The sequence below is a fragment of the Triticum urartu genome, chromosome 7 (genome assembly GCF_003073215.2).
Source record: "Triticum urartu cultivar G1812 chromosome 7, Tu2.1, whole genome shotgun sequence".
NCBI classification, from domain to species: domain Eukaryota; kingdom Viridiplantae; phylum Streptophyta; class Magnoliopsida; order Poales; family Poaceae; genus Triticum; species Triticum urartu.
The window spans coordinates 40,184,383-40,211,667 of NC_053028.1; the positions used below are offsets into that span (position 1 = coordinate 40,184,383).

General features: G+C 45.8%; 1 long non-coding RNA gene across 4 annotated transcripts; it reads right to left on the minus strand.

The window, feature by feature from the left end:
• Positions 1 to 1,983: 1,983 nt before the first annotated feature.
• Positions 1,984 to 26,956, minus strand: LOC125520113. 4 transcript variants are annotated; one of them, XR_007288479.1, is made up of 8 exons: positions 26,644 to 26,956; positions 25,316 to 25,437; positions 25,148 to 25,238; positions 5,182 to 5,284; positions 4,895 to 4,991; positions 4,456 to 4,541; positions 3,148 to 4,374; positions 1,984 to 2,593 (listed from the first exon to the last, which is right to left on the minus strand). It is a non-coding gene; the product is annotated as an uncharacterized LOC125520113 (long non-coding RNA). The 4 variants fall into 4 exon arrangements; XR_007288478.1 differs by having other exon boundaries at positions 4,277 to 4,374; positions 5,182 to 5,320; XR_007288477.1 differs by having other exon boundaries at positions 5,182 to 5,320.
• Between the last annotated feature and the right edge of the window lie 329 nt (positions 26,957 to 27,285).

The following is a 27,285-nucleotide window of genomic DNA, read 5'->3' on the forward strand; positions in this document are numbered from 1 at the left end:
AATATATATTTTCTAAGCTTGGCAGAATATTGCCTATATAATATCTACAGAGAGACAATCACTTGCCCGGTCTGTTTGGAGTGTAACCTGTATTGGCTTAAGCTGGGTAATGGATGACTGCTCAGATGATATAGCCTTCAAATAGAGACAAAATTAGCAAAGCGACACTCAAACAAGGAAAAAAAACTATTGAACAAAAATAAGGCACCCAGAGGAGTGATGTTTTTCAGAATAACATCTCCTCTCTAGTCCAGTACAGTAGTTGCAGAGAACAATATATCAATGTGACCACAACTATGAACAAACACTTTGAGTTCCCCAAATCGGATCTCAGTCAAATCACACTTTCATGCAACTATATCTGAATCCTTTTATATGGATGGAACATACGTGTGGGTGTATATGAGCACATCATGCAAATGCTGGGACTTGAGTACTAATTAAGTTAATCCTACTAACCTCTCCATCTATCTAGATGCTTATGGGTTCCTCTTCCTAGTAGTTCACTGCTCGGACTCAGCCAGCCCATCGTCTCACAAGCAGCCAAGTCTTCCATTCTTCCCACAGTTCCAGAAGCAGCCTGGATGAAGCAGGGTGAACAATATATTTGCCACAACCTGCTCTTTACGTCGCAGCAGCCAAATTGAATCAGTAACACACAATTAATTCTTCAAAAAGATGTATTCCACCAGTTGGAACTTGGAACTGGGAAACCGAGACAATTCTAGAACATGAACAACCATTAGTAAGCATATAAAGATGGAGGCAACTCATCCACCCAAACAAGAATCCAAGCGGCAGGTTGTCAAATAAGAACATGAGTGTAGTGTATCCTGTAGATGAACCTCTTTTGTACCTTTATCAGCTCTCATACATGCATGGTTCGGAAAAAAGACTAATGGCCAAAATAGTACTACATTGCTAACAGTTTGCTACACAGTAATCGGCAAAACATCTGCACATTTGCTAGGTAGGACATTTGCTAGTTAAGGCTTAAGAGCGACATAATTCAGTTGCATATGCCACTTCTGATTTATCCAAGAACATGAATTCCAGCAAAAATCTTGCAGTAGGATAACATGGTCAGAGCACACACCATCACCTAACTACAGAGCACCGCCGGAGCCAAGTCTGAAGCTACTACTACAGCCGCTCCATGATACACCTAATGTGCATAGCAGAGATCAATTCAGTCACCAAGTAAAAAAATCAACAACACGTACTACTACCACTACCTGCAGATAGATAGGCAGAGTCAACAGTGCAGATACAGAAACCAACAATATGTCATCAGTCTAGGAGGAGGTGAACTTGGTGACGGCCCTGGTGCCCTCGGCGACGGCGTGCTTGGTGAGCTCGCCGGGGAAGACCAGGCGGCAGCCATGGACGGGTGGATGGAAGAAACCTGAACGATGAGGGGAAAGAGGGGGAGACGAGGCGAGGGCTTACCATCGGGGAGAAGCCGGCGGAGGAGGTACGTCGACGTAGATGGCGCGTTGAGGAGTCGTGCGGCGGCACTGTGAGCGGGCGGCGGCGCGGTGTCGTTTCCTCCCCAAATCCGCGCGTCCCCCCTCGAGGGCTCTGAACCGCGTGGAAAGGAGGGTGTGGGAGGGGGTCAGAGAGGGTTGGGCCGCCGAAACCCCGTGTACCAAATGGGCCATCGAGGTTTCGCAGGGTTTCTGGGCCACGCGAGGAAATTCCCTTCAAAACCCCCTCGATCCTCTCCTACCAAACGAGGCCTTACGTGTTCCGTCACCCCCTCTTCCAATGTCTTTGATCACCGGCAATAGTCTAGTCGTGAACTCTCCATGTCTTTAAGTGGTGTCTCCACCGGAAGATCATCCACACCTGCCTTCGGTGCCACTTGATCATTTCCGATTGAAGAGTCTCTCCTTCACTTCTTCGCGGCGATGCAATCCTTCCTTTCATGTCCATGAATCCATATCATTGTGTAACCGGAGTCGTCATTCTTATTTATTTATTTCAAAAAAACAAAGAGAATAGATTAAAAAAAACACATGCAACCAAAGGCTTTATCTATATTCAACATCCTAAGAATCTCATCCAGTCTGCCTGATGGTATATGTGCAGTTGAGGATACATGGTGCTCTGTTTCCAAAACAAGCATATCCTGCTCGTATTACTGGCTCATTAAAATGTACGACGACATACGTATATCTATTCAACAAAACTGAAAAGGAGATATCTCAGCGGCACAGCCCACGCAGAACAGCTGAATGTTTCTGAGATATTTCTTTTGATCGGTTCAACAACTGAATATGCAAACCACACATAACTGAAGCTCGCACCCACTAACTAGCAAGCAAAACAGAATTCTCAGTTACATCCAACATCGCTACGTGGAGAACATCACAGAGGCTTTTCTTGCGGTAACTGTTTCTGCGCGACTTCCTCTCCTGCTTCTTCATGTCCTGCACCGTTGGTGTCTCTTCGCTATATGATCAACAAAAGTGACTGGGGTTCAGACACTATGCATCCGAGGCCAGTTTAATGCACCGGTTTTCAGTTTCCCACGCTTCCCAATCCTCTCGCAGCCTCCTTCCGTAGCAGAGATGAGCCTCGGCGCAGGAGCCTAGAGAAATAAAACAGAGGACTGATCATGAATAATTATAGTCAACCAACGATTATATTAACTGCACAAACATAAATGAGAACGGTCCCAAAATAAACAGTATCATTCATCTTCAAAACATGCACAGCTTAAACATGGGACACTGGACACCACACACTTTCAGGACCATTTGTTTTAAGATCAGCTTAAATGGCCTGAGCACGTCAAACGGGCCAATTTTAACTTATATTTCAGTTACCAATGCAGATAGGATGGATCGGCATTACAGTGCCCATCAATGAATAATTTGGCATTACACCACCATGTATGCTGACAGCGTCAGCACACAACTAAAGGAAGGTCAATATAACTTAACATGTTGAACTCACAACACCGGGCGCTGACAAGTGGAAGATTTCCTTTGACATGTTAAATCAGTATCAGAGCACGCAAATGGTTGACCAGAAGAAGAAAATAATTCGGAAGGCAACCACATGAAAGCACAACACCTTGGCAGACCATGTGTTTGTTCAGCATATGCATAATCACCACAGCAAGCAAAACTGGAAACTAACCAAAAGAATATGCAATCCTTCATCACCAGAGAGCACCACCTTCCATCAAATTTGCATCGGTCATCAGCGTAGGCTGCAATTACGCATGCACATAGATTTGTACAAGCCGACACCCACCCCAAGCCAAATCGATCAGCGGCAACCTTACGTATCTTAGCAAACCGCAGAAAAACAAATGGTGTGAGAACAGGAGGATGGGGGACCAAGCGCAATACACAGAAAGAGCTAAATAAGGTGGAAACTCCCATGGGTTCCACTGCCAGCCAATCTACCATTTCAGATCGATGAAAACTTAAGACTTAAACAAGACCCTAAAATGGAAAATATCCAGTATCTAACAAATGATCTACACATGAATCCATATTTTCTATTGAACAAACAGTACAATACACTATAGCCTCTCTAGGAGTATCAGAACCATTTCTCCAGATCATATACGTCATCGCACTTATGCAGTGTCTTGGCAAGGAAAGAAACATAAACCCAGTACACTCGAAATAATTTCCATCATAGTTTTACCTTCGACAGTTAAATGACAAAGGTGTAAAGCTAATGCTGAATCATAAAGACTATGGGAACACTGTTGACCTCCTTCCTCAAAACAGTGGCCAAATTCAGCCCGTGCCATTTCTCATGACGAAAATCAGAACATTTGGAATCACAACTATCCTCCCATATGAGGTTTAAACTTAAAAATTGAGACGATGCATTTCTCACATAAAAAGGGTGTTCACAGAATTACATCATAACTCTGATGACTCGTTGTTTCACTCAAAGTGCATCAACATGGTCTACTTAGGTAATACTCTGAAGAGGTCCTTGGCTGTAAGCAGGTACATCACCAAAGTACGAAGCTAGACAAAGAGAACAAAATTATTTAGCTTTGGATCGTACAAATGATATCTGTCACCCTTCTCAAAAGCTCATAAAACATGCATGATAATCGATACTGCAGTGGTCAGTTAACTCGTTTATCTACTGTTGAGTCTAACATTCAGTTACAAATCCCTCTCCAAGTGTTCTAACTGTGACATAAATTGTGAAATTCCACTATCCAACAGGCAAACAACTTGAGACAATAACGTTAAGAAAAAAAAGAGACAAGAACAGCCATGAGGAGTGCACATACCTTCAGCTTGCTTTTCCACCTTTTAAAAGTTTATCACAAATGCAGCAGCCGTGTCAATGGAGAACTCATGGGTTTCTCATCTTTACTGTACTGAACCACTGAATTTTGGAACAACTGAAGAGATTAAAATTTCAGTTGTGCTGATACAAAAAATGTCAAAAATATATTTACGGACATACCTTGGCAGGACAGATATCAGCTTCCTTCAAACTCAAACATGCTTCAAGCTGCTTCAATCCAGATTGCGCTCGAGGCAAAGAGCAACCTGTAAGACCGAAGGAGGAACATATTAGAATCAATATGTGCTGCATAACATTATGTGGAGTTGAGTACTTGAAAAGTGGTTGTGGTTTGCTAATTATAACATGGCAGGGAAAAGCAGAGTTAATTGTCCAAATATCAAGGAAGCAGTGTGGTTTTCTTAAGTACAATTTGGTAATGTTAGTACAAACTCTACTAGTATGCAGAGCTAGACATGCTAAATGATAAAATTCATCAAACTGATGCCTCAAAATGTAACCAAAGTCAATGAATAGTTGAAGACTACCATGCATATGAAATGCAAGACATCATGAAGAATTGCAAGCACAATCTCGTATCAACTATCTTTGTTCTTACCCGGAAAAAAACAGTATCTTTGTTCTCTTCTCTTTTTGCAAATACTTTTAGGACACACATGAGGTGAATCATCACAAAAGCACCCAAATTCAATTGGCTGTAACATTCAAAGAGATTAATTTTAAAGAAGTTAGCTGGCAAGTAATACACCTAGTGAACACTTGCAAGTAAAGGTTGGGGTAATGCTAAGATCTGATAACACCTAGACAGCATGATACACGAGCGTAAATTTGCAGCGGTAGGGGAGGATGATCTTGGTTAAGATATAAAGATTCCAAGAACTTTACCTTTCAACAAGTACTCCAAATGCACATTGTGGTAGTACGCGTCCATAAAAGCCACCTCCAAATGTCTCTTGTACTTTGTTTTGAGTTGAATAGAGCACTTGAGCTGGTTTAAGAGGTTGAGTCTCATTTAGACTGCATTCTGAGAATTTAGACTGTCAATAGATCCTATTGATAAACTGTATCAATAATTAAAATCTTAAATACAGCAATATACATTCCCCCGTTCATTAAGAAATTTAGATTTGGCTTCTTTCTTGCTACAGGAACCATGAACCGGTTAACAGATTCCTTAAGTAGTTACTCCAATGAAGGGGAAACTTGACATGATTAGTGAAAATATAAAACCCACGGTGGAGATGTGTCGGCATTAGTCATGTCATTGCACACCAAAAGAAAATGAATCATTCAAAGGACTGAGGACAGCGGACCACCAATTCCTTTTTAATTGCCTCCCAAGCAGGCACATCAAGTATCTATTCCTTGTCCCTCGCTCCAGTTCATTTCTTAAAGTTTTATATTCAAAAAGTGAAAAATCCATAAGATCTCACGACCAACTCATGGTTCTGGCACATGGATAGCAAGCTTCCACGCACCCCTGTCCATGGCTAGTTCTTTGGTGATACTCCAATCCTTCATATCTCTCTTTACGGACTCCTCCCATGTCAAATTCGGTCTACCCCGACCTCTCTTAACATTATCCGCACGCTTTAGCCATCGGCTATGCACTGGAGCTTCTAGAGGCCTGCGCTGAATATGCCCAAACCATCTCATACGATGCTGTACAAGCTTCTCATCAATTGGTGCTACGCCAACTCCATCTCGTATTCATCATTTCAGACCCGATCCTTCCTCGTGTGGCCACACATCAATGTCAACATGCGCATCTCCGCTACACCTAACTGTTGAACATGTTGCCTTTTAGTCGGCCAACACTCAACACCATACAACATTGCAGGTCGAACATCCATCCTGTAGAACTTGCCTTTTTTAGCTTTTGTGGCACTCTCTTGTCACAGACAATGCCAGAAACTTGGCACCACTTCATCTATTCGGCTTTGATTCGATGATTCACATCTTCATCAATACCCCCATCCTTCTACAGCTTTGATCCCCAATATCAAAAGTTGTCCTTCTGAGGCACCACTTGCCCATCAAGGCTAACCTCCTCCTCCTCGCGCCTAGTAGTACTAAAACCACACCTCATGTACTCGGTTTTAGTTCTACTAACCATAAAACCTTTCAATTCCAAGGTTTGTCTCTGTAACTCTAACTTCCTATTGACCCTCGTCTGAGTATCGTCAACTAGCACCACATCATCCGCAAAGAGCATACACCATGGGATATATCCTTGTATATCCCTTGTGACCTCATCCATCACCAAAGCAAAAAGATAAGGGCTCGAAGCTGACCCTTGATGTAGTGTCGACATCACTTGTTCGAACACTTGCCACAACATTATCGTACATGTCCTTGATGAGGGTAATGTACTTTGCTGGGATTTTGTGTTTCTCCAAGGCCCACCACATGACATTCCGTGATATTTTATCATAGGCCTTCTCCAAGTCGATGAACACCATATGCGGGTTCTTATGCTCCCTGTATCTCTCCATAAGTTGTCGTACCAAGAAAATTGCTTCCATGGTCGACCTCCCAGGCATGAACCCAAACTGATGTTTGGTCACGCCTGTCATTCTTCTTAAGTGGTGCTCAATGACTCTCCCATAGCTCCATTGTATGGCTCATCAGCTTAATTCCATGGTGATTGGTACAACTCTGAACATCCCCCTCGTTCTTTAAGATTGGTACTAATATACTCCGTCTACATTCTTCTGGCATCTTGTTTGCCCCAAAAATGAGGTTGAAAAGCTTGGTTAGCCATACTATCGCTATGTCCTCGAGGCCTTTCCACACCTGAATGGGGATACAATCAGGGACCATCGCCTTGCCTCCTTTCATCCTTTTAAAGCCTCCTTGACCTCAGACTCTTGGATTCGCCGCACAAAATGCCTGCTAGTATAATCAAAGGAGTCATCCAGTTTTCGAGAAAACGCAAATGGCTTTTGCGTTTCATTGCATTGGAAAGAGAGGGAATTTACATCCTCCTAGGAGGCAGGTTTACACAGCCAACATTGGCTCAGTGGACGTCCCAGGATGATGGCAAAACGACCCTGAGCCCTTGAGCTCCGGCCTTTGCCCAGCATCGGGCCTCGTCCTTGATCTTGTCAACTAGCTCATTGAGCGATGGGCTAACATGGTCAAACACGCACGCGTTCATATGCTTCCAGAGCATCCATGGTACTAAGAGCGCTACGGATTTCAGAGCCTTGCGTAGTGTTGGCGGCGTGGACTCCTTCGCACGCAGCCACCAGTCCATGAGCGAGTCGTCGTGCTCGGGCGGTGGCGCCGGCAAGCGTAGTCAAGATAGGACCTCGTGCCATGTCTGCTTAGTGAATGGGCATGTGAGCATCAAGTGTCTGATCGTCTCCGGTTCTTGGTCGCACACGAGGCACCGCGGGTGCTGTTGCAGGCCACGGCGAGCGGTCAAAGGAGTCATCCAGTTGAATGGTAGAATTCTCATTCTCCCCATTGAATAGCTTGTCGAAGTACTCCCGCCATATAAGCTTAATCTCCTCATCCTTCACCAGGAGTTAGTCTGCTCCATCCTTTGATGCATTTGACTTGGACAACAACCCTCGTCTTCCTCTCTCCGATCCTGGCCATCTTATAGATGCCTCTTTCGCCTTCCTTCGTGCCTAACCGCTGGTATAGAGGTCCTCATACGCCCGACCGCTTACTTCACTGACAGCTCACTTTGCAGCCTTCGTCGCCATCTAGTACGTCTCTATGTTGTCTGCACTCCTATCAAGGTATAGGCGTCTGAAACAATCTTTCGTCTCCTTAATAGCCTTCTGGACATCATCATTCCACCACCGGGTATCCTTTGCTTCGCTTCTCCTTCCCCTGGACACTCCAAACTCCTCTAAGGCCACCTTTGAACATAAAATCAATTTGCAAACATCATGTAGTGTTATAGTCGAACAAATGGAAGATCATTGTCACACATACGAATATCAGGCAAACATCATTGTCTCACATACGAGTCCTTGAGAATATGATATGAATAAGGAAGATCTTTAAAGTATTACATGGTTCTCTCAACAAAAGCATACACCATAAACCTAACCATCAAGGAAAGACACTCACAACAATAGCACGTATGGTACCTATATTACCTTGATCAATGGATGCAAAGTGATGAGAGGTGCTCTCCTTGTGAACATAAGATCCATTCTCAACCGTGCCGAAAACCATCGAAGGTTAAACATAAAATTTTCCTTGAAGCTCGATACTCGAAGAGCACCATCCAGCCAAAGTCACCTTGTGCTACCACCATAATTTGCCAACTAAAAGGGAGACACGCACCATGATCACGGGATTTAAATTTGAACCGTTCTATGCCATGCACTCTAAGAGACCGCCCCTCGCGTGCATATTTTGACACACCTCGCACGCACGTGCTTAAACACCCATTCCAGGGAATAAGAAAAGCAACAGAATACGAGAAGTATTTCCTTTCTTAAAGGTTCACTCATTTTTTTAAAGAGGCTCACTCATTTTGTCCTACCATATGTGTAGTTCACACGAAGAAGAGGAATCCAACTATCTAGCCCTCTTGGGCGTGTGGTTTTTGGCAAGGGCAACAAAAATGGCAAAGTTCAGCAAAGTGATGGTGACAACGAGCAGAAAGTAGTAATCTAGATATCCATTATCCAATTCCAATGGAAACCATCCCGACGAGATGGACTAGAAGTAGAAGGCCGTCGACATGCTCTTCATCACCTCCAGCGACTGGTCATAGAAGAACCGCAGCTGCCCCACAAAGAGCGACACATCTGAAGGAACAAAGGCGATTTTCACCTTCCCACGACGAGCAGGTGCTCAGGCTCACAACCAACAGCTTAGGCGAGGGCAACATGACGAGTTGTTGCTCCTGTCGTGCTCAGGCCAACTACGCGCAGCCTTGAAGCTCATCGGTGTCCAAGCGTCGAGGGATCAAAGGGGGACGACAGGGGCTAGAACGACTACCCTCCGTTCTTGGTGGTGGCCGTTAAGGGAACGGGAGGGGCGGCGGGTGTGGACGACTGGACTGCGATGTGATGGCGGTTCATGTGGCGATGGCTAGCAGGAACCCTAGCAACGAGGGACGAAGAGCTCCCCAATTTGTTCTCTCGTGCGAGGGGGGTGAACAAGTCCAGTCGGTTTTCTTTTGGGTGTTCGAGAGAATAATGGGAGGTGAGTGTTGTGGCATGTTTGTTGTAAAATGTGCAAATAACAGTGGCATTTGGATATAACTTATCATTTTTAAGTGAGCTACTGCGGGAAGCCACTCGACCCCCATCTTGTTTCCATTTTGAAGGAGATGCACTTGAAAATAAGTTAAGCCCAGCACCCCAAAGCAAGTTCTTTTGAACTTTTGGCTAAATTTGGTAGTTAAGCTACTATAAGCTGCAAAAGAACTGGCCCTTAGTGCCTCTCGACCATATATGATCCTTTACCTGATGTGTATCGCCTCGCCTTACTCCAAGAGTCCCGGGAGTTGTGCTCCTCTCACCATGGACCCTGGGCTGTACCGACGACTTCAAGCTCGAGGTCATCGAGGAAACGGTGGAATCTGGGGCCTCGAGCTTGGTGAGATTAACCTCATCGAGCGGCGCTACACTTGGAGCAATGAGAGATGGTCGCCGACCTTGGTGTGGCTGGACAGCTTGATCTGCTCGATGGACTGGGAATAACGACATCCTAGTTGCTTGTTCCACGTTGGATTCTCCATGGTGTCAAGTCACTGCCCAATTATCCTGTGCGCCACGCTTTTGACGCCTAGGGCTCACAAGTTCCACTTCGAGGATATCTAGCCGAATTTTGATGGCTTCCGCTAGGTGGTTGCGATGACTGGAATGTGCAACCGCACCTCGACCCAATCCAGCATTTGGGTGTCACTGGTAAAGCGTATGGCCAATGCGGTCGTGGAGCAATCAAAATATTGGTAGCATCAAGCTACAACTACTCATGGCCAATGAAAGCATCTTCCTGCTCAACGTGGTGCAAGAGTCTTGACAGTTCTCCCTCAAGAAGTTCGACCTATGCAAAGAGTTAAAGCTTAAGTTGCTTGGTTTGGCATCCCTCAAGCGTACCATTGCCCGCCAGCGCTCCCACGAGGATAGGGAGCAGATGTTGGGCACGGAAAGTAAGAACACACGCTACTTCCACACCCATGCATGCCATCGCCACCATAAAAAAGCATGTTGGTCACCATTGCCTATGACGATGTTGTCACCTTGACCAACGAGGATAAGGAGAAGATGCTGGTAGACTAGTCAACAATCATGGGTTGTACCGTCCCTTGCCTTGTGGTTTTATGAGCTCAATTGGGAGATCGTCAAACACGAGATTACCGCCACCATCCACCAGCTCTATGTGGTTAGCCTCCCGAACTCAATGGTGCCCTCATCGTCTTTGTTACTAAAGGAAAAATCGGTCCTGATCAAGCACTTCTACCGGATCTATTTGTCATATAGCTTTGGTAGGTTTTTCTCCAGGCGGCTTGCCCTCTGTCATACATTGACTCCTCGAGCTAATCAAGGAAAACCAGAGCGCCTTCATTAACGGTTGCTTCATTCACGACAACTTCCATATGGTTTAGCTCACCGCCACTGCCTTGCACATCAGATGCTCGCGCTCAAGGTTGACGTTGTGAAGGCATTCCGTTCAATCTCATGGCCCTTCCTTCTACAGCTCTTGCGGCACACCGACTTTGGGGATAGATTCATCAAGTTGGTCTGCATTATTCTACAACCGACATCCTCAAAAATCCTTTCGCCGTCATGGCTGGAAGGCATATTCTTCACCGTCGTGGGTTGTGGCAAGGCAACCCCCTTTCGGTGTTGTTGTTTCTTATTTATAGGGCATAGGCATGTTAGAGCCACTGCGTTGCCTTGGCGCCAAGCACCGAGCGTCATTGTACATTGTCGACGTGGTTGTCGTCCTCTCTCCAACATGCGACAAACTAATCTTGGAACGACTTGTGCCTAGCTCTTTGGCAGGCTTATGCACCAATTTTGACAAGTGCTCCGCAGCACGAAAAGACAATTGCACCCGTCGTACCAATCCATTTGCGGCCAACTTGAGCTTCAAGGATCATAAAAGGCTTCCCATGTGCCTTCTTGCTGCTCCCATGTGTGTGAAGTCTATATGTGAATTGCCTTAGCCCTTTCCATCAATTCAGACTTTTGGTTGCGTTGGCTAGTGCATGAAGCTCAACATGGTATCAAGGCCTAAGGACTTGAGTTTTTGCAATTTATTCAAAAATTGTTGTTGCCCCCCTCTGTGTCCACATATAGGCCTCTTGAGCCATACCTCTATTAACATGTTGACTTCCACAACACATGTGAGGGGGTTGTTGAAGTGCATATGTGGATTGCCTAGCCCTTCTCATTGGTCTGGACTTTTGGTTGCATTGGCTAGTGGCATAAAGCTTAACATTGTATCAACGCCTATGGTCTTGAGTTCAAGTCCTGACTTACGCAGTTTATCCAAAACTTTATTGTTGCCCCCCTCTGTGTTCACGTATAGGCCTCTTGAGCTATACCTCTGAGTCTATTCATGTGTTGATTTTCTGGCATCACACGTGAGAGGGAGTGTTGAAGTGTATATGAGGATTACCCTAGCCCTTTCCATCAGTTCAGACTTTTGTTGTGTTGGCTGGTGCATGAAGCTTTTTTAAAATATATTGTCCATCTCTCTTCATCAATTCGGACTTTTGGATGAGTTAGCTGGAGCATGAATTAAATATGGTATCCGAGCCAAGAGGTTTTGAGTCTGAGACCCTGCCAACGTAGTATTAAAGAAAAAGATTCTACGGCCTACATCGATCCCACATCTAAGGACTGAATAGCCTAGCCATGAGGGAGAGTGTTGAAATATATTGCCCATCTCTTTCCATAAGTTTAGTTTTTGGATGAGTTGGCTGGAGCATGAATTCAACAAGCTTAACACCGTGCACCTACCTAAGCCCCCCCCCCCCCCCCCCCCCCCCCCTTGTCGTTAAAGAAGATTCGCAAGGTCCACTTGCAGCCTCTTTTGGATAAAGATCTCAATTACATCACAATCGCATCCCCACATAGATAGCTAATTTGCTCAATATTGGAGGTTGGCTCATGCTGGTCAGATCGGTGCTTCTTTCCATCCCAATTTGCAAATTAACATGCTTCTTAAAAAATTGGTGAATTAATTTAAACAATTAATATGTCCTTTACTAGAAATGGAACCAGGAAATTAGACGGATGATCCCTCTGGACTAAGGGTGAAACCAGATCGCATTCGGATCGATAATGGTCATACGTATCCTATTCCAAATTTATTTTCGGATTCAGAAGTGGGACGGGTGCATATTCGAATACCAGATTATGCGGATTCAAATACCAATACGATAACGGAATGCACTCGGGTCAAAAGTGGACAAACATAATCGTAAATAAGAAACATCCACAAGTACTCAAGAATACACAAAAAGAGCCACAAATGATTAACAGTACGTAACCTAGTCATCCATCGCTCTATGCCTTATTCTTTGGCTGATCTTTTCACTGATTATTCCATCATAGTAATCCAACCCATAAAACAAACCACGAAGTGCTTGCATATTGGGCCTCTAAAGACTAAAGCGCATGCACCACATTTCTCTACGCCTCTCCGACTGCATGTGCACAACACACAACAGTGAACTGCGAACTGCTTTCATCTAGAAGAAAGTTGCGAACAGTCTACGGGTGTCGGAGGCGATTGTTTAGTACCACCTCCCTTCCAAAGCGCTCCCAAGCGTAGGGTACCAACGGTTGGTGCTATATAAAAAAAGAATGAGGGTGTGTGCATAGACCAGGAAAGCCGCAAAGTCGAAGAACTAGCTAATAGCTATGCACCCACGTCGCTAGTTGAGTGCCTCTTGGGTTTCTCGAGAAAAATTGTTGTAAGTCATTTTTTGGCTAGTTGCACGGCCAACATAACATAAAAATTGGATAATTAAAATTTTAGACCGGATAATCTGATTGTAAATACAAATAATTTGGTATCTGGCAGATAATGCCTGCACCGCATCGTATTCCTGATCTAGTGTAGGCGTGTAGGAATCCGCTATCCGGTTCCATATCCGCGAGATAGCATTTTCTCTTCGCATATCCTTGAATTCAAAACTGGATTCGGTCCAGCAATTAGTGTTTTCTCTTCCCATATCCTATGAATTCGAAACCGGATTCGGTCCAGCAATTATTCGATCCGGTTTCAACCCTTACTCCGGACCTCGCAGGATCACTCAATGAAGCTAAAGCGAGCGAGTTCATGTGAAACCTCAATTGCTTCTTGCCCGTAGTGCCTTATGCGCCTTGTCGAAGCTATACTCAGCATGTTTCATTCCTGTAGTGCCACCACCACACCTGAAGTACAATCTCCAATGAGTCGTTCTCCACCTCGAGGTAGCTGATTACCCATTCCTTCTACTAGTTTTTTTTGCGTTCCAATCAGAGAGCTTTATTCAACGAACGAACTCCTGGCATCATCAGCTAACAAGCTGGTGAGCAGGAAAGAGGGTCTCGAACCAGTCCAACTTTCGGTAACCGTCAGAGTGCATGCATGTTTTGCACAAAGATGGGCTAGTACATTGGTTGATCGGTTTACATGTTGAATATCAAAAGAAGAAAGGGGAAGCTAGCTCTCCAATTTCTGATAATACTGGTGCCACAACAAACAAGCTATAGTGGCGAGTTTTCCAGAGATTAACAATCTCCAGGCAATCTGTTTCCATGATCACATGTGAGAATCCACGCAGGTTGCAAAAATCACCCCATCTCGCAGCGCCATCATCTCACCAATGAACGGATCAGAGACCCCAAGTGGGGTTTACTCCAAGCGCCAAGTAAAGCAGTGCAGGAGCGCGCAACTCCGCCAGCACCCACCCACCTTGTCGAAATCCATGCTCAAAGCCGCATCCGTGTTGATCTTAACAACCCTTACGTCAGGAAGTACCTAGCCATGTTCAGGAAGAATGGAAACATGAGACTAGGGTATATCAAACAACGCCAGATCCTCCCTGATGCGCTTGACCAAAGTGAATGGGTCGAGCTGTTCGTCATCATGAGTAACCCTGTTTCTTGAATGCCATATAGACCACATGACAGAGATCATCACAACCCTCTCATTGTCAGAGAATTGCCCATCATAGAGAATATCCCGAGACCATGTATTTGGGTGCAAGCGAGGTCTTCGAATGCCAAACAACGCATGTGCTTGTTCCCAAAACAACTTGGCATGAGAGCAATGCACTAAAGCGTGCATCAGATCCTCATCCATCGCAAGACATACATTGCATCTACTGATGACTTTGATATGACGACGTCGAAGGGTGCACTCATCAGGTAGGATACCACGGACAACTCGCCACAAGAATACACACACCTTCGGCAAAACCTTGAGCTTCCATAGTAGCTTCCACATTTGTTCATCGGTCTGTGAGGTATTCGTGACCGTCCCTTCCTCTAGAGCAGCATGCTCTTTCCGAGTCACGAGAGCACGGTACGCAGTTTTAATAGAGTAGATGCCACTTCTTCCATGGGCCCAAGCAAGAAAATCATCACCACCACCAAAACGCAGCGGGATATACAGGATGGCTTCGGCTTCTGGCAGAATAAAAAAAAGTTACAGATCACCTCTTGTCACCATGTCCAATTTTCTGAGTCGATGAGTTGATCGACGGTACCAAATGTTGTACTCCCCGGTATGACCGTGGGGGGCAAAGTGGATAGACCCAGGATCCAACTATCCTCCCATATAGAGATGGTAGTGCCATCGCTCTCCACCACGAGGTAGATGATTGCCCATTCCTTCTACTAGTTGGAGACCCATTAGAACCGTTTCAATTTTATAGAAGGAACGTTGAGGGCCTATTACTTGTATCTGCATGTATAGCCGCCAGAAAGCCACGAGTCACAGAGAACAGCTCCAAGGACCCATTACATCCATTAACATGGGGGAAGGCGCCCACATTGAGCTTGAAACCTACCTGACACTGGCCGAGTCCTATTTCGAATCAGAGATGGTGCCCGCTCCTTCTGAGCAATGGAGTTTGCAACTATTATTGTGTTGCTCATCATGGCACGCACGGCCAATCCCGCCTTTTTCTCATGTACGATGGGTCGACGCTCCCACCAGATATACTAGCAGGCGACCATTCTCATCTCTAGACCAGTAGCATTCTTGAGAGCTAGTCCCCCTAGCTTCTCTACAAACAACTCCTCCAAGATAATAGGGCCCAACATGTCCATTGTTGTTGCAGACTCGACACTAGTACAAAAATGGGCACTACAAGCGGCCCTGTGAAGCGGTTGTGAGCCAAGACATCAAAGCCGCCTATAATACCCACACCAGAGGTGGATATTCTTGTTATAGAAAGCATCATAGACGGTTAGAATTCAAACCACCTGCAGGAAAACATTGAGGCAATTGTTACGTTGAAACCGCTTGTAGTTTCTCACCAGGGTTTGTTTCTATTTCAAAACTGCCTACGGTGGGTGAGTACCTCAGGGCGCAACATTTCCCTTCCCTTTGTGCACATCACCCACCGACTACGTCTCACACATGCACCTTCCCTTGCTTGGCGCTTCTATGCCTGCGACCTCATCTCCTCCACCGACCTCTACAACCGGTATTTGTCGTGCTACACCGCCTCTAGCTGCTTACACAAGTGCTGGTGGCCACTCCTCTTATGGTAGTTCTACGTGAACCACTTCAGCGGTGTCCTTCACCGCGCAGGAGATTGCATGACTTCAACAACTACTCACTGCTTCTGGTTCTTCATCCTCTGGCACTTCTTCGTCGGCCTCTTCAGTTGAGCCCCTAGCTATGCTGGAGATTACAAGACTTCAGTGTCTTCTAGATGCTTCTTTTAGTTCTCCATATACAGTTTTGCAGGTTTCGCTACTAATTCTTTTGGTACTAAGAGCCACTTTTTACAGTCGGGTACATTTCTATGGATCCTACTGATTCTTCTAGTACCGAGATCACTTTTTACACAGTTGAGTACATTTCCATGGATCCTTGGTACTGGTGCTTCTCCCATTTTGTCCTCCACTCAAACCTCTAGATTCTCATGTTTATGTTCTTACTGCTAATGGTACTTCCCTCCCAGTTGGTAATCGAGGCGCTCTTAGCACTTTGTCTCGTCATGTTCCTTCTTTTGCTCATGTTCCTTGACTTGCCACATTTCAGGTAGTTAGATTGTCGACTCTGGTTGTAGTCATTCTCGACTTTGCCTCTTGTTTTGATTAGGATCATCACACGGGTGGTCTACTTGGTGCTACCCCTCGGCACCGTGACTCACAGGGTCTCCGAGAGCTTGACCAGTTTCATCTTCCCTCCGCCACCACCGCTGCCAGTCTCTTCGCCTGTGTTACCTTGACTACCGACTCTTTGTGGCATCATCGTCCTAGGTCACTTGTGTGGCTCTCATCTCCCACCCTTAACTCGGCATGGTCTTCTTGGATCTATCTTTGGAGGTATGTCTTTAGACTGTCAGGTTTGTCGGCTTGTAAACAGGTTCAGTTACCTTATCCTCATAGCGAGACTATGCCTCAACGTCCTTTCGAACTTTCTCACTCTGATGTTTGGCTTCTAACTCCCTTTGCCTCGAAAGGAGCCATCGTTACTATATTACTTTTATAGATGATCTCTCGACACACAGATATATTTTATTTCTTATAGTGAGGTCTTATCTATGGTCTTACGTGTGACGCCCCGAGACCGTTGCGCCAGGTGTCTTCCAGTTATTCGCTGTTGTTGCCATGTCATTCGCTTGCATGTTGCATCTTGTCATGTCATCATGTGCATTGCATCATCATGTTTTCGAAACTTGCATCCAGCCCGTTGATCACCGATGACCGATAGTACCACTACTTCCACTACGAACGTCCTGAGAACGTCTACTTCCTCTACTTTGCACCGAACGAGAACTGTCCCGCTTGCACGCTTCGAAGGTATAACCCTGAGACGACGTCCTTGAACGAATGCTTGCGATGTATGAGATGCTCGTGCTTGCACTGTGCTCGATTTGTCGGTGCACGTTGCCCTTTTTTACCTTGTCACCGTCATGTGGGAACCCGGTAACCGGGAGCACCCCACCTTCCATCTTTTGCACGCTCCCGCCACACTTTCTTTTGCACCGACGTCTCAATCGAGTTAACGGAACCGGAACGCTGCCGTGGCACCGTTTTCGTTATCGTTGCCGTGGCACCCCTTTCCTTTCTACCACGGTGACAAATGCTTCATAATGCTCTCGTCAACTTTTAATAAAAATTAAAATGTGTTCATGTTATCCGCATCATGATAACAACAATTAAAATGTTTAAACTGTTGTTGCAATAAATTACTAAGGCATATGGGGATTTACCGAATTTGTTGTTTGCTATATCCGGCCCCATTTAAAATTGTTTAGATAGATGATTTCTTTATGTTTCACCTCTTGGCATGTTAACCAACATTTAATATTGTTGAGTACCTAACCGAGAGAGAACTAAATAATTGATGTGATGTTTGCATATTGAGCTCCACTTAACTTGTAGTTTTGTTTGTGCCCTTTGCCATGTCATGCATATTTAAACCGGACATTCATCATACTTGATTGTGCATCATGCCATGATTATGTGGTGGTTGTTTACTATGTTGTTTGCTCTTTTCCGGTGTACTTCTTCTCGGTATCCGATAACGTCGCATTTGTGAGGATCCGTTCGTCTACGTCCGTTTGTCTTCTTCATGGACTCGTTCTTCTTCCTTGCGGGATTTCAGACAAGATGACCATACCCTCGAAATCACTTCTATCTTTGCTTGCTAGTTGCTCGCTCTTTTGCTATGCCTATGCTGCGATACCTACCACTTGCTTATCATGCCTCCCATATTGTTGAACCAAGCCTCTAACCCACCTTGTCCTAGCAAACCGTTGTTTGGCTATGTTACCGCTTTGCTCAGCCCCTCTTATAGCGTTGTTAGTTACAGGTGAAGATTGAAGTTGTTCGTTGTTGGAACATGGAGATGTTGTTCCTTGTTGGAACATGTTTACTTGTTGGGATATCATAATATATCTTATTTAATTAATGCATCTATATACTTGGTAAAGGGTGGAAGGCTCGGCCTTATGCCTAGTGTTTTGTTCCACTCTTGCCGCCCTAGTTTCCGTCATATCGGTGTTATATTCCCGAATTTTGCGTTCCTTACGCGGTTGGGTTATAATGGAAACCCCTTGACAGTTCGCCTTGAATAAAACTCCTTCAGCAAGGCCCAACATTGGTTTTACCATTCGCCACCTAGCCTTTTCTTTTCCTTGGGTTCTGCAGACTCAAGGGTCATCTTTATTTTAACCCCCCGGGCCAGTGCTCCTCTGAGTGTTGGTCCAACTGAGCGATGTCCGAGGCTACCAGGGGCAACTCTGGGCTGGCTTACCCGACGTCTTGCTCATCCGGTGTGCCCTGAGAACGAGATATGTGCAGCTCCTATCGGGATTTGTCGGCACATCTGGGTGGCTTTGCTGGTCTTGTTTTACCATTGTCGAAATGTCTTGTAACCGGGATTCCGAGTCTGATCGGGTCTTCCCGTTAGAAGGAATATCCTTCGTTAACCGTGAGAGCTTGTGATGGGCTAAGTTGGGACACCCCTGCAGGGTTATGAACTTTCGAAAGCCGTGCCCGCGGTTATGGGCAGATGAGAATTTGTTAACGTCCGGTTATAGAAAACCTGAAGTTGACCTTAATTAAAATGCATCAACCGCGTGTGTAACCGTGAGGGTCTCTTTTCGGCGGAGTCCGGAAAGTGAACACAGTGTTGGAGTTATGCTTGACGCAGGTTGTTCTAGGATCACTTCTTGATCAATAGTTGTTCGATCGTTCTTTTGCCTTCTCTTCTCGCTCTCTTTTGCGAATAGGTTAGCCACCATATATGCTAGTCGCTTGCTGCAGCTCCACATCATACCTTTACCTTACCCATGAGCTTAAATAGTCTTGATTGCGAGGGTGTGAGATTGCTGAGTCCCCGTGACTCACGGATACTTCCAAAACCAGTTTGCAGGTGCCGATGTTACCGAGCAGGTGACACAACCAAGCTCAAGGAGGAGCTCGATGAAGATCTTGTCCTTTATGTTGTTTCGTTTCCAGTTGATCAGTAGTGGAGCCCAGTCGGGTCGATCGGGGATCTGTGTAGCATTTGGGGTAGTCTTCTGTTATTTTGGTTCCGTAGTCGAACCTTGATTGTATTTGGATGATGTAATGCTTTATTCATGTAATTGTGTGAAGTGGTGAGTGTAAGCCAACTATGTATCTCTGTCCCTTATATATTACATGAGTTGTGTGAAGATTACCTCACTTGCGACATTGCTTTCAATGCGGTTATGCCTCTAAGTCGTGCTTCGACACGTGGGAGATATAGCCGCATCGAGGGCGTTACATTATGTTTGCCGCCATGGTTCATACCGAGCTTTCCACTTCTATCCATGTCTTCCATGCAGATTCAACTCGTGAGTATATCTCTCATTTGTCAGGCGGATTCGTCGCTGAGAAGAGCACACTTGCTCAGTTCTCTTATCTTGGTGCTCATGCTTAGAATAGTGTTGATGAGAGCAAGCATTGTCACCTTTAAGGTGGCTCGTGCGTTGGGTTGAGGTTGTTTCTACTTTCACCTATCCCATCTTCTGCTTTACAGGTTGACATTTCTCTCGAGCATCTTGTTGGTCGTTTTCGTGACTACTCAATGTTTCATTTATTTGGTTGTTTTTGCTACGTTGTTCTTCCCCCCCCTCCCTTAAACGCACCAAACTGTCTGCTCAGTCTGTTGAATGTGTCTTCTTATGTTACAATGATGAGCAGAAGGGTTACCCATGTTGGGATACTGTCAGTTGTCGGATGCGCATTCCTTAGGATATGACTTTTGATGAGTCTCATCCTTTCTATCCATGTCGATCCTCTCCTTCGGCCTCCCCATTAAGGATATTTCTTTCTTCATTTTTCCCAATACACCTATCACTCATGCATTGTCCTCATCCATGCATCCCATCATACCTTCCCATACTACTGTTTTAGACCCCATGCCGTCGTCACCTACGGCTTCCCTGCCTCGTTCGTTACCTAAGCCTACATCACCTTGCTCGTCCCCCGAGGCTTCTATGATGATTCCCCCGCGTCTTCTTCTTTACCACATTGGTTACCCGTGTGTTGTGGATTCTTCTAATGCGCCATCTCCCTCGACTACCATGCCACCTTCTATTGGCAACGCACTACCTCCAGATCAACCTACTATTGACCGTTATGGTTATTTTGGCGTCTAGACTTCTTATCGTGATGTTATTGTTCATCCCGAACAACAGAGGAAATTGCTACTAGTGAGCTCACTAGCACATGGGATCTCATTTCCCTTCCTCCAAGTGCTGACTTAGGCCAGGCCGGGCCTAATAAAGCCCGTAGCAGCAAAATGTAGGCCCCGGCCCAGCCCGGCCATCAGGCCTAGATTTTAGACCTAGGCCTGTCCCATCAATGAAAAAACCCGTCATGCCTCGGGCCGGGCCTCTTCCCTAAAACACAAATATGTCAAGCGCAAGCGCGGCCAATCCTTCGGGCTCAAAACATAGGCCCAGGCTCGGCCCATAGGCAAGATCAGGCCAGGTCGGGTCAAGCCGGGTTTCCCATGGCCATGTATACTTGTAAGTGAGTCAACAATGTTAAGACTGATTGTTCTCTTGGGCGTGACAAAGCTTATGTGGTATGTGGCTTTCAGCAGGAATATGGCCATGACCAGATGAGACATTTGCTCATGTGGCTCACATGACTACTCATCGCACACTTCTCATTGTGGTTTCTATTCGCCATTTGCTTGTCTCTCAGCTTGATGCCAAAAACATATTTCTTAATGGTGAGTTGCATAAGGAGGTCTAGTTGCATAATGTAGCCACCACCTAGGTATTCTGGTGCTGATGGCATGATTCCTAGTATTCGTCGCTCTCTCCAACAAACCCCTCGTGTCTAGTTTGAGTGTTTCGTCTTAGTGATGAGTATGGGTGGTTTTCTTACTAGTACTCGTGATCCTGCACTATATGTCCACCTTTCATTTCGTCGTCGAACTCTTCTTCTATATGTCGATGACATTATCATCACTGGTGATGACTCTGAGTACATTGCCTTTGTGACGGCTCGTCTTAGTGACTAGTTTCTTATGTCTGATCTTGACCCACCTTGCTGCCTCTAATGGCTTCTTTATTTCCCAAGAGAAGTATATCCAGGACCTTCTTACTCACGTTGCTTTTATTGGAAAGCACTATTGAGACTCCTATGGAGCTCAACGTCCACCTGCGTGCTTCTGACGGCGAGCATTTGTCTGATTTGACACGCTACCGTTATCTTGTTGAGAGTCTTGTCTATTTAGATGCCACTCTTCCGAACATTCCATATCCCATTCACATTCTAAGTCAGTTTATCTCTGCTCCCACTTCGATCCAGTACAGTCACCTCCTCCGTGTTCTATACCTTCATGGGACTCTCTCGTCGTCTCTTCTTCCCACGCTCAAGTTCGACGGTCTGCTTCTACTTACTATGTATTTCTTGGTACTTTTCTCATTACCTGGAAGACGAAGAAACATACTTCACTTTCTTGTTCGAGTGCAGAGGCGGAGTTGCGAGCTATGACTCTTTTGGCAGCAGAGGTGACTTGGCTACGATGACTGCTTGAGAACTTTGGTGTTTTTGTCACTACACCTACTCTCTTGTGTCAGATAGTACAAGTAGTATTGCGTGCTACCCTATGAACCATGAGCTCACCAAGCATATTAATGTTTATGATTCCTTCATGTGCTCAAGTGTGCAAGATCAAATTATTGCTCTTCAGTATGTGCCTTTCAATTTACATTTGATCGATTTCTTCACAAAGGCATAGACTAGAGCACAACACGGCTTCTATCTCTCCAATCTCAGTGTTGATCCACCATGAGCTTGAGGATTTTGGTGCTTCTATCTCTCCAAAAGAGACAGCCACTTAAGACCACAAACATTGCACCAAACATCTGAGGCTACTGCCCAGACGTAGCAGCCAGACCGAACCTGCAGATCACGTCGACCATGCCGACAAACTCACTACCCTCATAACATCAGGGCGCCGCCCTTGCGTTGTAGATTCAGAGACCTGTCCATTAACCGTTGTTGCATCGTCGACCGAAGTCGTCACCTCGACATGCAACCATCATTTGAAGTCGTCGCTCCGTCATCCACCGAGCTTGACCATAGCAACCCTGCCAAACCGACAATCACGATGGAGAGGGATGTAGCACCTCAATGAAGACTTCATGAAGGAAACAACGCTCACGGTCGCCGTCATCATTGGCGCCAACCATAATAAGTGCAGGGCTTTCACAACCACTGAGCCACACAAGCGAGCTCAGACTACGTGACGACAGTAGACATATCAGAGTGACCTGCCGCCAACAACCAAACACACCCACAATAGTTGTGGCACCTCACTCCACAACAACCATGTCATGCCATCCCAAGTAGCAGATCCACTGTAAACACTGGATCTACCAACAATCGTCCACCGTCATATCTACCAACAATCGTCCACCGTCATATCTACCAACAATCGTCCACCGTCATGGCTGATGCATAAGCATAGGGTGGCGGATGGTGCCTTTCTCCTCCCAGTGTTCTCTTCCCATCTTCCTCGCTTCCGCTTTTGCCATACCCTCGCCGCTCAGCTCTGGGTCTGAAGGCTGACTGACGACAGCAGCATCCGCTCCCGCCAGCATTTTCACCCCTTCCCACACCTCTCGTGTACTCTCCACTGCCTGCAAGTCCGACTAGGCATCCTTTCCCTGGCTACGAGTTACTTGTGTGCTGCCTTGTTCCTACATCATGTGCTCCCATGCAAGTTGTCGCCATAGCTGCAAGCTCAGGCACCGCCCCCGAACTTACCCAAGGACGACAAGGGCCCAAGTGCACGTCGCTACCTTTCGCCAAGGCTAGGGACGCCCAGCAAGGGAGCGTGGGATGCGGAACCAAGTCCGTGACACATAACCCGCAAACAAGGGAAGGACACCAAGCCAAATCGACAGGCAACGAAGAGTGCAACGGTAGGTATGGGGAAGCGATGAAAACGCTATCAGGAGCGGCACACCCTGCCATCCTCTGCCTTTTCACTTGAACTTCCAAAGAACCCTGAGCTGAATTACTCGTCCCAATTTTGCCCTCACGGTCTTAAGACTTGTCACCTTATTTCCCCTTGCACAAGGGAGGTCCCTTTACCAACGACGCGGGGTTGCCTGCAATCAATAACCTCTTGCAAGGTGGCTTCGTACCAGGATCCCCTAAATTAACAGTTGTTCGCATTGGCACTGCAAGTACCTATATTTCCATTCGCGGGGTCAAAATCATCTTTCTCCATATACATCGGGTCGAGTCATGCCTAGTTTTCCCTCCACGACCACCTTGGCTTCTACTAGCCCAGCCACCTCTTCCACAGGTGGTAATACCACAAGGCTGAGCAATGAACTCATTTCTAGGCTGGAAACACATCTAAGGGCCTGTTCTGATTCTCCCCAACTCTCAACTCCACAAACTCCACTAGTGAAGTTGACCCGAACGCCTGAGCTCCATGGAGTGAACTTCTCAGAGCGTAAAACCAAGTTGGGCCAGCCCAGCTTCACAAAACTAGAAAGCTGGAGTTGTTCATATTTACATCCACACTGCTACCACCAAAGAAAATGTTTGGGCACCATGAGCCCAACTAATCGTTACACTCCTGTCTCCCTTCAAATGGGCTTGTTTGTTCCGACCCAAGTCTTGCCGAACAGGCCAGAAGAGCTCTGCCAGGCCAAGGCAGGTTGGAGAAGCTGCTGCTCATCCTGAATGTTCTCTAATCGCCGGGGGAAGCTAGAAGCTAGCGACAGAAGCCATATGCAGATTTGGAGAAGCTTGGAGAGAATCAGACCTGGCCCTAAGTTGGAACCATCATAAAATCGCCAAAAAAAACTCCTTTTGATCATGAATCCCATCCCCACAATGTTCTATAACATGGTCAATCGTATCGTAATTTGCACAAAAAGGCGGCATCTTCTTGTATAGCACATGGAACATTAGGGGTAATTTACCTCGCTCAACATTCCCTAAGAACCTCAAAGGGGGCAGGCTTCTCTAGTTTGATCTTAACGCGCACTCATACAAACTTTCATGCTAACATCAGATTGAGTAACACAAATTAAAATTTAGATAAATAGTGCTAGCATCGGTATTAAAACTAGCAGATAACTACAATTGTCGCTGCAAGAACTATTGTTGTAGCTGCCAAAACTTTTTTCTTGCCGGAATGAATGAACAGAAATTGAAGTCATGTGAGCATGCAAGGCGGCTGGTAGCAAATTTACAAATTAAAACGAACACATTTGTTTGTCGAATTTGGGGTGGGATGTGTTTCTTGTTTTAAACCCGGCATGGGGGGAGGGGGTTCCACCTGAATGTGATCTCATTCAAAAAGAGGATTGATCTAGTTTACAAGGGAAACCAGATCAGAAACCAAACAGAGGCCACGACACAAGCGACATAGCCTCGTCGACCACACTACACAAGCGACAATTGCACTAAAACGCATGCCCCCAGATCCGAAGCGGCACGACTCAAACTTGTATTCCTAGGTGGCCATAGGCTATACACGTACATGTGTGGTACAATACACAAAAGGCTCCTTGTATAACAGGGAAAATGCAAAGGGTCACGACTATAATATTATACATCAGGACCTCAACGCTTTTCAACTTCAGAGCCGGCAGAATGACTTAAATACATGTAATGATGTGCTGTGGCAGTAAGTAGCACATGTAATAAGAAAAACAGGTTAATGGGGTTACCTTTTCAAGCTCCTCAAGTACAGCCTTTGCAACAAAATTTTCTGCTCAAAAAGACTGTCCAGCTCCATTCTTGGAACTATGGCTCAGACCACTATTTTCCAGAGAAAGAACACCAGCTTAGGCTTTAAAGAAACAGTATAAACAACACAGCAAGATATGATTATTTACCATCAAAGACGTAGGACTGAATTTGCTGTTGGGGGATTCTGCAACTTGTAGAATGCATCATCTGCATTCTCCTTAACAACCCGGTATTGAATTGTACAGATCAGCTGAACAAAGACATTATCCTGCAAGGGAAAAGGAGATCATCAATTATTTCAGCAAGTATACAAATAAGCAAAGCCGTCATTGCATTCACCTGGATTTTAGGTACTACAGCTCATCAATCACATGGTCAGAAACTCAAGTGAACGATTAGGTCATTATGGCCAAGTTTCCAAACATCTCCCACCAGTAGCAAAAATTAGATAAAAAGGATGGTTTGCTCCAGTTATAAACCCAATTTAAGTCCAGGACCCAACGTTGTGCAAACAATGTTCTCCAACTGTCACACATAATTTCTCTATCAATATTAACATCATCCCACAGCGTTAACACTACTATCTTTTTTAACATTCAGAATCTAGCATCAGTGCCTGCTGCGGTCTCATTGTAACGCAACAATGATTTGAACTAACAATGGAATGGGCCATGTACATGTCACAGACTTCAAGTTTCATCCTAAGACTCTGCATAGGAAGGTGGACTCTTCTGATGAATCGGAGCACAAGGCAAGTTCTATGGATTTTGTTATGTGTATATTGAATGATTTCCATTTGAATCTATGTTATTTCTCTGTGGGGTCATAATCCAGCAGTTCTTAATTATGAATCCGGCAGTGGCAAGTGACGCGGACGATCAATCTAGGCTAACATCTATCCAGGGGGAACATAGCAATCTAGACGTGGCTAAGGGACAGAAAGCATAGCACAGATTAACTACCAATTCTGTGTGCTGCAACCTCATTGTAACTCAACAAATGATCTTAACTACCAACCACCTCCCAACGAACAATCTAGCGCCAAAAGAACTGGTTCCGAAACAGCAAAACAAATTCCCTCGCTAGCTTACATGGGGATTGCAAAGGAGCAAACACATATATGTATTATTTTGTGGCTAAAGTCGAAACTAGTACCATGGGTTGTTGTAACGGACTGGACACGAGGTCCTGGGCGCAGACAGCTCTTAATTTGGTGAATTTAGGCTTGGCCCGGGTTGTTTCATGTTTTCAACCTATAGCAACAACTCTTCCCAACGCTGCAGAGAATTGGGCAACCACGATTGATCAACTACTAAGTTACTACTAGCATCCCAGCAAGTAGTATTAATCGCGAATCTAGCCCGGGCGAGTGATAAAGATGATGAATTTAGGGTAGGGTACCATCAATCCAGGGGGGAACAGAACAGAGCAATCGCCTGAGGGACGGGAAGCGAAGGGGGGAAAGAAAGAGAACCTTGGTCTTGATCTCGAGCGACTGGACGCGGGTGGAGACTGGAGAGGGTCCCGGCGACGAGCTCGCCGGCGCGGCGGTTGAAGAAGTTGATGCCCGGCTCGGCGAGGCGGAGGAAGCGGCCCCGGTTCTCCGCCGCCGCCACGTTCGCCTGCCCACGCACCCGCACCATCTCCGACGATCCCTCGTCGCCTACTCCCTACGCTCCCTCTGTCGGCGGGCTGGGCTGCTGGAACGACGATTCCGGCGACGAGTTCGGCGTGCGGCGTGCGGGACTTGGGTTCCCCTTTCGACACGCTTTTCTCCTCTCTGGGGGGTTTGGAAACTTTGGATGCGGGTGCGGCACGGATACGAGTACGAGTGTGCGTGGGCACGGTGGGACGCGCCCTGGCCGTGCCAACCCGGACTACGTGGCACTGAAATAAAAAAACGAAGTGTTTTACTGCTTCTAGAGAAAAGAAAAACAGTCACCCGAATATCTCGCGGACGTTAGGTTTGGGTGACTTTGAGCAGCTAATCTCAAAGACAAAAATGTGGATTTTATTTCTTAGAAAGAAGCCGAACTACAGTATGCTAATACAACTTGTGTTTACATTGTCTGGCATCCGGCACAACCAACATGCGACGCTCAATTTTTATTTTTGT